We start from the raw sequence: 10,258 nt of genomic DNA on the forward strand, positions 1-10,258 counted from the left end.
CTGGGTATCCACCATGCTGGCAATAAGCTTAGCAAGCTGATTAGCTTTGTCCTGTTTGGCGCTAAAATCCTCCAACGCTTGCTGTTGCACCAGAAAGTATGCATCTGAATGCTCCAGGGACTTTCGCAGTCCTTCCGCTTTTTGTCGCAGCACAGTTGATCGATGTCATTCAGCTTCTAGTTGAGACTCAAGAAACCGAACTTATTCAGATAGTGAGTTTGAATAGCTTGTGCAAGCGGTAGTGGCCAGTAACTCGAACACTAAACCAAGACAGGACTTTGGGGTTGTCTCGCTGTCTTCAAGATAGTCTTCCTTAGCTGTTTTATCAGCTTTGTTGGAGACCAACAAGGATGTGTCACTATCCTGAACCTTATCTGCATTACTTCCTTTACCATTGCTTAATAAGGCACTCTTCCCCAATATTCTGTCAGCATTCTAAAAGAAGAAACAAGCAGACACATAACAAGTTTAGCATGTACTAGTATATGAAACACATTTCGGTGAACCAGTTCATTAGTAAGGTGGACAGGATTAAACTACCAAGTCTTCTATTGCCAAGTACTAGTACATAATAAAAGCATCAAACAAACATATATCCATGTCCTATGGTCACTGCATTGTCTTGCCAAATCAAAATAGAGACACGGTTCAAATCATATCAGTTCAAGACAAAGCAGCAGTGAAAGAATACAAAGCGTGGGAAACTACACGGCGCAACAAGATTTCAGATGGGTACCACGGGTCTACATGTACAACAACACTATTGGCTCTGTTGTGATGCTAGTAATGTGCATGATATGAAAGTCAACTGTATACACAATTGAAATTGAAATCAAAAGAGCTATTGATAAGAGCAAACCTGTTAAAGAAACATGCGTGAACATACCTGCTGTGCCATTGGAGTTTCGATTGGATCCTTCAATTTAAAAATAAGTTTGTATGAGTAAATACAATGATACAAGAGCAAAGCAATCATAGTTAAAAAAGGCGCACCTAAGTGAGCGCTTAAGCACGCCTAGGCTCTAGGCATTGGCAAAACGCATTGCGCATAACTACGCTTAATCTGTGCATAACTGCGCATAAACATGCACTTTGGTCAGTAAAGTGCAAGGCGGTGGCAAAACGCACAATTAACGCCTAGCACTTTTTTGAACTATGATAGCAATGGAATCTTAAATTAGAACAGTTGTTCTTCAGGTTTAGGCACTTGTTCTACATGCACAGAGTACAGTAAGACGCAAGAATATAATACTTAAAAATAGAAAATGAGCTCATAGACCTTACCACATTCTTGGTTCGGGACCAGTACAGAACAAGGCGTTCCTAGTCATCGTCCAGTAAATGTGTCTCAGGAGAACGTAAGGGAATTTGATGAGTTTCTTTGCCGGTGAAGTACGCTTTCTTCAGGTAATTCCGATACTGCCACCAAGCATTCTTGAAGATAGCAGAGGTATTAGCACAGGTTACCTCATCCCGAGTTTCCAAATCGGTCCTTCTCTATAGAGAAAAATGGGAAAATTTGCTGTATTATAACCATCATGGAGGTAGGATGTATGGGACGAAGCAAAGTAATTGCCATGAATGACATTACTTACACATAACTCCTGGACAAACACCTACAACTGGCATTTTCCTTCATCTTCAGTATAATATTTCCAAGATGGGAAGATACGCACATACGATTTAACAACATCAGATGCGATAGATGCTAAACTACGACTGGCTGGTTGTGCTTCCTCCACGGGAATAGGCATACTAACTGGTGGAGCTGGGGTTCGCCGTGATAGTACTGGCCCTTTGGGCACTGGAGCTGCCTTACTAACTGCTCTTGTTTGGGAGCTCTGTGGTGGAGATGGTTCCGTGTCAACATGAACTGGGTTACTATCGGCTGGGGTTGGGGTTAGATTGGGTGAAGCTCGTTCTTTGTCCATCGCAGTAGGGGTACAATCTGCGAGAGTTTGGGTTATGTGTGGTAGGGCTGGTTCTTGTGCATGTACAACCGGGGTGCTATCTCCACCAATAGGTAGCACTGTTTTATTTGAAGACCGTGTTTTTATTCCGCTAGATACTGGCATCACCCGCTCCAATTCAAATGGCTGATAAACAGGAAACATAGTTGAATGTACGGACATTGTATGAGAGATAGGTGCAATAGATAGTGTGGAAAAAAGAGGGCATGAAATAGTTGACATGTATATTGTTTAACTAAAACGGATAGCATGACATAGTTTCACATATATGATGTCTATCTAAACTGGATAGCATAGCATAACATAATTCAAAGATATGATGAATAACAAAACAGGATCGCATGACATAATTCACCTACATGTTATCTAAGTAATCAGGATCGCATCATTTAATTCACATATGTGATTTATATGCTAAACAGAGGGCATTCGATATGATGTCTGAACTAAGAACATGGTGTTGAATATTGTGTATATGATGTCTAAACTATGCAATGCAAGACACCGTACACATGATATGAGCAGTATAACCGTGCCAAGTTAGAGCATACACCACAGTAGGGGAATAGGACTGGTCATCTGTCTCTAATCCAGCTCTGAGGAGCTATCGGACCCAACAAGAGATCTGCTTCGACAGGTAGCACTGTCTGCTCTGAAGGCCTTGTTTTCACTCCAGATTTTTCCATCTCCCACCCAAATGGCTGATTCACAGGAAGAGTAGTTTAATGTACAAACATTGTCAACAAATGGAAATGTAATGAAGAAAAGGATGGGCAAGATATCATTCAAATATATGATGCCTGGTTAAACAGGATGGCATTGCACATTTCACATATATTATGGCTGGCTAGAAGACATGAGACTGCATAATTCCCATATATGATATAGAAACTAAACAGGTGGCATTACAGAACATGTCTAAACTAAGTAGATGACATATATGATGTCAAAAGTAGGCACTGCAAGGCAACATATGCATGATATGACTAACATCATCATGCCAAGGTAGAGCAAACACATTGGGGGGTAAATAGGAGTGGTCAGCGGCGTCTGAATCCGCCTCAGAACAGATATCTTCCTCTGGATTACAATTTGGAGAGGGGTGGGGAGGGTTTGCCAGTGAACCCACCATGGAGCGATGTCTGCATGACATTGTATTGCTGCACAAAACTCTTCTCTTTTTCTCTACATGTTCAGCATGACTGTGTACAATATCTGACATGCATACAAAAAAATATGGTGAGATTATGTAAGGAGAGCATGCAGAAATTTAGAGTGATGGTAACAACCAGTGGATGGATCCAAAAATAATGATAGCAGGCTGATGATTGCTTTAAATTAATAAAAAGACAGATGATGATTGCTTTACTATTTGTTTCCCACCCAAGATGAACAACATAGGCATACCCTAGGTGAACCAGATATTAGACAGACATACTATTCATTGCTGCCTCGATATGTGCCCCACAACTAATTTAGAACTCAAGTTTGAACATGAATTTGGACCTGAGTTGGGAGTCCAAGAGCTGAACAGGACGATAAAGTAGCACGTAAGTTTAAGCAATGCATAACATAAGCAGAAACAAAAGAGTGCGACCTCTCTTGTGGACCCGTGTACTCCTCAGGTTCATCTGCTGAGTCGATGATGGTGATGCCGTTGGGGTGCGTGCCGGTGGCAGGGAAGGAGATCTGAGGTGGCGAAAGATGGTCAGGAGTCGTGATGTCTGGTTTGGTGGATGCTTCTGTTGATGGAGCAGCTCAGGTGAGGTGGACGATGTCGCGGCAGGAGCAGGACAAACCACACAAAGTTTCCTTCGACATGTACCTGTAACTGAAGTAATTCTGTAAGGGCTCATTTGGCTTGCATGATTCTTAAAACGCAGGGATAGGAAAAACACCAGAATAGGATAGGAAAATGCACATGGTAAACAGAGCATTTGTAAACACAGGATTTCTATCAACTTGGGTGTTTGGTTTACAGGAATTGGAAGAGCAGAGGAAAGCAAAGAAACATGGCCAAAATAAAGAGAAACCATATGAAAGCGTGTACAGTTAGAATGTTATTCTGGCACTAATGCACTTGGTCTTGTTTTCATGCATAGGATTTTGAAAAGTAGGTCTAGGTGGATGTTTTGCTTCATTCCTTTCAAAAAAAATGCATGAATAATTGAATAGTAGAGTGCCATTGGAAATTTCCCTATTGCTATGTTTTTCGGTTGAACCAAAATAGCCCTAATGGATCGACGTGAATGTATAGTAATAAGTGACGCAACAAGTGTACAACCTCTTTGCCGTAGCCGTGTCGACCTCAGCATCATTGGGTTGGTCGCTGAAGCAGTTGAAGCAGAGGTGGCTGTCGGAGGTGTGGAGGAAGATCTGAGGAATCTATAGACGGCGTCCAGGGCACTGCTCTGTTGTGATGGATTGTTCTGTCGTTGGAGCAGCTCCGGTGAGCCGTAAGATGTCAAGGCTGAAGCAGCACAAGACAGACATTGTCAATCTCAAGTGGGATTCTAATAGCATCTCCAATAGATGATGAAAAATGGATGTAAAATTAACATCACCAAAAACCACCTGACTACAACAGATGAGGTAAAAACTGTTGACTCTGAACTTAACTATCGAAACTGAAATTAACTGTGGAATCTGAATGCTACTGTCAAAACTGAACGCGATGGTAGCAGAGAGACACTTGACATGTAGTTTAGGGAGGGCCTGCAGTTTATCTTCAACCTGCACACCCCTGAGCCGCCTGCCACCACCGGCCGAACCGCCGGCCCCAGCGCCGCCTCGCCGCCCCGAAACAACTCGCCACCGCCACCCCGGCCAGCCCTCTAGGCCCCCCGCCCACCCACCTTGAACCCTAAGATAGATAGTGGGGTACCTCTCCGGCGAGCCCCCGTCCCCGCTGCGGGTGGTTCTTCCTTAACTCCGGCGAGCCCCCCCAACCCCTGAAAATCGACTGACCCAAAAGTCGATTCAGTTGACTGAAGTGTGGCTTAATCGGACCAGAGCAGCAGCACAAGCGAGGGGGAGAGCAGTAGCAGCAGCTGGGCGAGCGAGCGATCGAGCGAGAGCCGGAGCAGCAGCAGCAGATCCGGCTGGTATGGCCACCGCCGCCGAAGGGGCCTCGCACTGGGGGAGAGCCGCCGTGGAGATGTCGCCCGCGGCGCTGGCTTCAAGGTAGCCGCTCCATGGGGGTGCGGGATGGAGCACCGTCGGTGCCGGGAGGTCGAGTTAAGGAGAAGGTGCGATGCGATGAGTGTACAACCTCTTTGGTGGCGCCGAGTAGGCCTCGGCTTCGTCCGAGAAGTCGGTGAGGATGCTGCGGTTCCGGTGGAGCAGGTTAAGGCGGCGCTGTGGGGATGGAGCAGCCGCGATAGACGAGGCGATCGTTGGAGCAGCTCCTTGGAGGTGGAGGACGGGGCGGCTGAACCAGCGGGACGGCGAGATGGACGAGGGACGTCGAGCTGTTGCGGTGGACGACATCATCGGGGAAGAGGTTCTAGCTGGGCAGCGGTGACGTGGCGAACAAAGGAGGGTGGGGTTTCGGCGCCGGAGCGGAGAGGTTATGGCGGCCTGAGATTTCGAATGGCGAAAAGGGGGCGATGGGAGGGGGTGAAGCATGACTTAGGGATGCGCTTATCCAAAATGTAGGGTGTGTTACAAAAGTACCCCCCACCGATTTGAACTAGCGGCCCTTTCGGCTCAGGGTTAGAAGGGGGATTTCGCGTGTCGGGATTTGGCAGCTGGAGGGAGTTTTCGCGCGTGTTGTAATTTCAGGATAGCAAGGCGCGGGTTGTGAAGGCGCCAGTTTTGGGAGCACGATATGTGAATTTTCGGGATATAACAAGACGTGGGTTGAATTTTAGGGACAAGCCTAACATGTAGTAATATTGTACTTTTTTTGACTGCATAGTAATATTGTACTTGTACGTACCAAATCAATTCGCACTTCCCTCAACCAAAAAGAAAACGAAAAAATAAAACTATTCACACCACACAAAGAGAGAGTCTTGCCCCGTTTTACTATACAAATGCTATTCAAAGCTACTCCCTCCTTCCATCTATATAGGGCCTAATGCATTTTTCGATGCTAACTTTGACCAAATATTAGAGCAATGATATATGACATGCAACTTACACAAAGCACACCGTTAACTTTGTCTGTGAAAGGTTCTTTCAATGATATAATTTTCACATTGTGCATGTCATGTACTATTAATCTTGTCAATAGTCAAAGGCGGTCTTAAAAATCTCATTACGCCCTATATAGATGGAAGGAGGGAGTATGAATACATGTTATGTCCGATTAATTTTTTTCGCTTTGCTGTATAATGCATGTAACCTACTCATACCAACATTTTAGTGCATTCCAAATGTCTATACCACCGCTGCAATTCGAACTTAATTCGAATTCGTTTCTCTATTTCAATAAGAATCTACAATCATGATTGTTGCCAACTTCAACCATCATTCGTGTATTACCTTAATAACACACCACATGATTACTATAGAGATAGATATGAACTATGTGTACTACATGAACACGAATTCTATTTTTTTGAATACACTTGATGTTGATTCCAAATAATAGCACATTTGATGTACTAACTATATATTCATAATCTAAACCATGTTCCATACGTACACCGTGTTTATCACACAAAGTATAGTGCCCCGCCCCCTACATTATGACAAGTATTTAGACCTGAGTTGCAAAAGCCACACATTAGCCCAAATTATAATCAATGTTGTACATTATGATATCTTCTTCAAGTATTCGTATCCACCTTTTTATAATGAATTATGATCTTTGTTCGTCTTTTACACCTTCACAATCCTCTTCTATTTGTAGCTAGCTAGCGCTAACTTTCTATCGTGCATGCACACGCCCGCCCCCCTCACACACCCTTAGCGTCCCCTCCATCGCGCACGTTCATTATTTCTCTTTACGTCGTCCACCAGCGGTGTGTGTAGGCCCCCGGCTCCTTCTTTCTGGCACACACTGGTCGATATCCTCTCTAGCCAAGTGTGCCTACAACAAACACATATATACTTCCCCTCTTCTCTTCTCACCGTCCATGCCCCCATATGTCCAATACGATTCCACGCAGGTGCACACTCCCACCCCTCTTTTCATTAGTCACATGCTCGCACACTCCTCCCCCCTCGACATGGTAGGCCTCTCGCACCACCTCCTAGCCACACTCTCTCCCCCCGTCTGCCTCTCCGGACCTTATTTGCTTCTAACACATGCAGGCGTGTATATGAACTGATCTCCCTACATATATCCAGGTCGACTATAATTCATTTTTACCAAGCACCGATACACTTACCTCGCTAGTTATGTCTCTCCTTCTCTCGGACACACGACAGTTGATCTTCCTATGTAGTTACACATGCTTACCACAACCATATCTTCTCCCCTCATCATCCTTGAATACCTCCCGACCCGTCTCTCACACGCACATGCATAGACAGACAGACATGCATCCCCCGCCCTCTCTTATTGATATTGCACTCATACCCTCCGTTTGTCTAGCAGGCCTCTCCCACCATTTGTGAGACGCCACTCCACCACCAACCCTCCGACGCTCTACCTTGTCTTTTTCCCAACCTTATTCCTCTGCTACACATATCCATGGATGTCGATCGATCTCCCTCAATACATAGCTAGGTCTCTCTCCTTCCCCAGACATATACTAGTCGACCGGTCTCTACCCCCCCACACACCGATAGTCGAACGTTGTAGGTAGGTATCCATGCCACAGAGAAGAACTGCACCTCTTCCCTCTCAAATTTCAGTAGGCCAGTCGCCCTGTATCTTTGACATGGGCAAACACAAATTCGATGGCACTCTTTATCAATCACGCAGCCACACACTTCATCCCTGTTTTCAATTCTATCGATATCTCGCGTCCATGACTCCGTTTCACACACATTGCATATGTTATGTTTTTCTGATTGAGATATCATCAACATATTGCCTCTGTTTCGCACAAACCATGTCTCTCACACCCACCCACGTATGTACCTGCACCTAAAGAAGAAGTGCACGCAGGACGCACGTACTCATGTCTCGTTCCCGGCCACACCCACGCGGGTACACGGTGGAGTTCGTTTCTGTACGAAAAGGCAGCCCACGTGATAATTTGACGTGTGTAGCGGTTGTTTACTCGAAGGAGGGTCAGGTACCACGCCCAGAATATAAAATGATTGCCGTGGGGAAAATGGAAAAATGGGTTTGTCTCTCGTGAGTCTCGTCACACAATCTCACACAAGGCCGCCGTGGCCTCTCTCTCTCAGCGTTGGTCAGTGATCCGGTCGCATCCCGTCCGCTGGTGGAAAGGGAGGATGTGCATCGTCTCTCCCGTCGACGGTGTTGAGGCAGCTTGTCCCGATCTGCGGTACCCGCCGTTCTCTCTGACCAAGCTCCGGCGCGGTAGGGCCTTCGCCACTTGCTCGCTGCCATAGTATGGGCAGATCCCGGCCGCCGGCGCCCTCCTAGTAACATCCCGATGACCCTCAGGTACAGCTTCCTCCGGCCTTGCTCCACTGCCCATCTTCCCACGTTGCTGCATGTGGATCTTCTTTAGTTGTTTGCTTAAATCGTATCTCGGCCGGCGTACTTTCCATCTTGCAATCTCGTCCTCAAACCATTTTTGATAAATCACCATGTGCTATCTTTCCCTTTTTACATGGAACATGCTTCTTTTTTGTCCGCGTATGTGTCTTCAACTCATGTTATTGGGCAGTAATTGTTTCCTTTCGACCTCCTTTTGCAAACAGGGCTATCCATTTTCACCTCGTTGCTATTGCGACCTTTTGGTGAACTGCACAAATCACTTTTCTGAAGAGTGTTTTGTGCAGTTCCGCCAAAATGTCACACGGGCAATGTTTTTACATTTCTGTGGGATTGCGGAAAGGGAGATTGGTTTTGCTATCCTCCTCATCTAACTCCATGCCTAATATTCTCCGACAAGAAGTTAGTCCTAAAGAGAGATCGTAGAGGTGATCGGCTTCTATTTATGTGTGTTATGTTTCATCATCTAGTTCCACTATTATTGTAATCACACTGACTAGATATCTTTGCAAACAGGGATGGTCCGCCCGATTTTAGTGGAGCTGCACAAAATGATCGGATTGTGGTGTCCTTCATACACCTCTTTTTTGGCTACAGAGCTGGGTGAAACTAGCTGCCAAGCAATGAACACTGTGCCAAGGAAATGGAGCCATGCCTACGAACATCATCGATCAATTATATTTTTTTCTTTATTTGTACACCTTCTCACAACTTTGTCTTCAGTTGTGATGTGAATATTGGCGCTGATCTGTGAACCATTGAGATGCATTAGCCATGGTAGTTTCATTTGTATTTGATGGAATGTTGTAACGAGATAATCTCGAGGCAAGACACATGAATCCTAAGTTGAAACCTTTTTTTGCCTGCGGGAACCAGAGTTGAAACCTTCATAGCATCACAGTATAATTTCATCAAAATTATGCGTACATATAAACAGATCCTGAAGGATTGATAGCAATGCCAGAAACAATTCAACTTCGTTTCGCCGACATGTTGGACATCCTTCATCCGGCTCCACCTACCATGCAACAATATTGAGTGCACATCACAACTTCAGGGAAAGATTCACCCCGGTCGTTGCGCTGCAGTAGTAATGACTAGTGAGCAGTCAAATCATAGAGCCCCACCTTCGCCACAGTAAGTTGCTCAGACGAAGCAACCATCATTTCTCTGTTCCTTGAATCCGCTGGTACTCCCATATTCCCACAGTAAAGTTGCTCGGGCGAATCAACCATCACTATATCCTCTCACGTGTGATGACCACATGAGCTATCCATTCAGATTGCATGTTAAAAAAATAAAGGTCGATAACTAATGCGACAAACTTTCAAAAAAAACTAATGCGGCACTTCGGGCCAACGCGGCTAGATCGCATTTTGCACGAGAAATTACACACCATGTCTCGTTGACATGTGGTCCCATTCCACATATCAGTGAGACGACTGCGAGTAGTAGGAGTATTTCCGAACCAATGTGTAGGTCAGGGCGCCCCTTCGTGAACCGTGGGAAACTAGCAATCATCCACCGACGCTTCGCCTTTCCCTCTCAATTTGGAACTGCTGTTGCACGCTCTTCCTCCCCCTCCTCCATTTTCCTTCAGCCCTTCACGCTTTCTTCTGCCATTGTTTCATCGTCTTCTCCATGGAGGGAACAGGACGGAAACGACCCCGTTATTCTTGCCCCGATCTGAAAGATGACGTGG

This window comes from Triticum aestivum, chromosome 3B (assembly GCF_018294505.1).
Source record: "Triticum aestivum cultivar Chinese Spring chromosome 3B, IWGSC CS RefSeq v2.1, whole genome shotgun sequence".
NCBI classification, from domain to species: Eukaryota; Viridiplantae; Streptophyta; class Magnoliopsida; order Poales; family Poaceae; genus Triticum; species Triticum aestivum.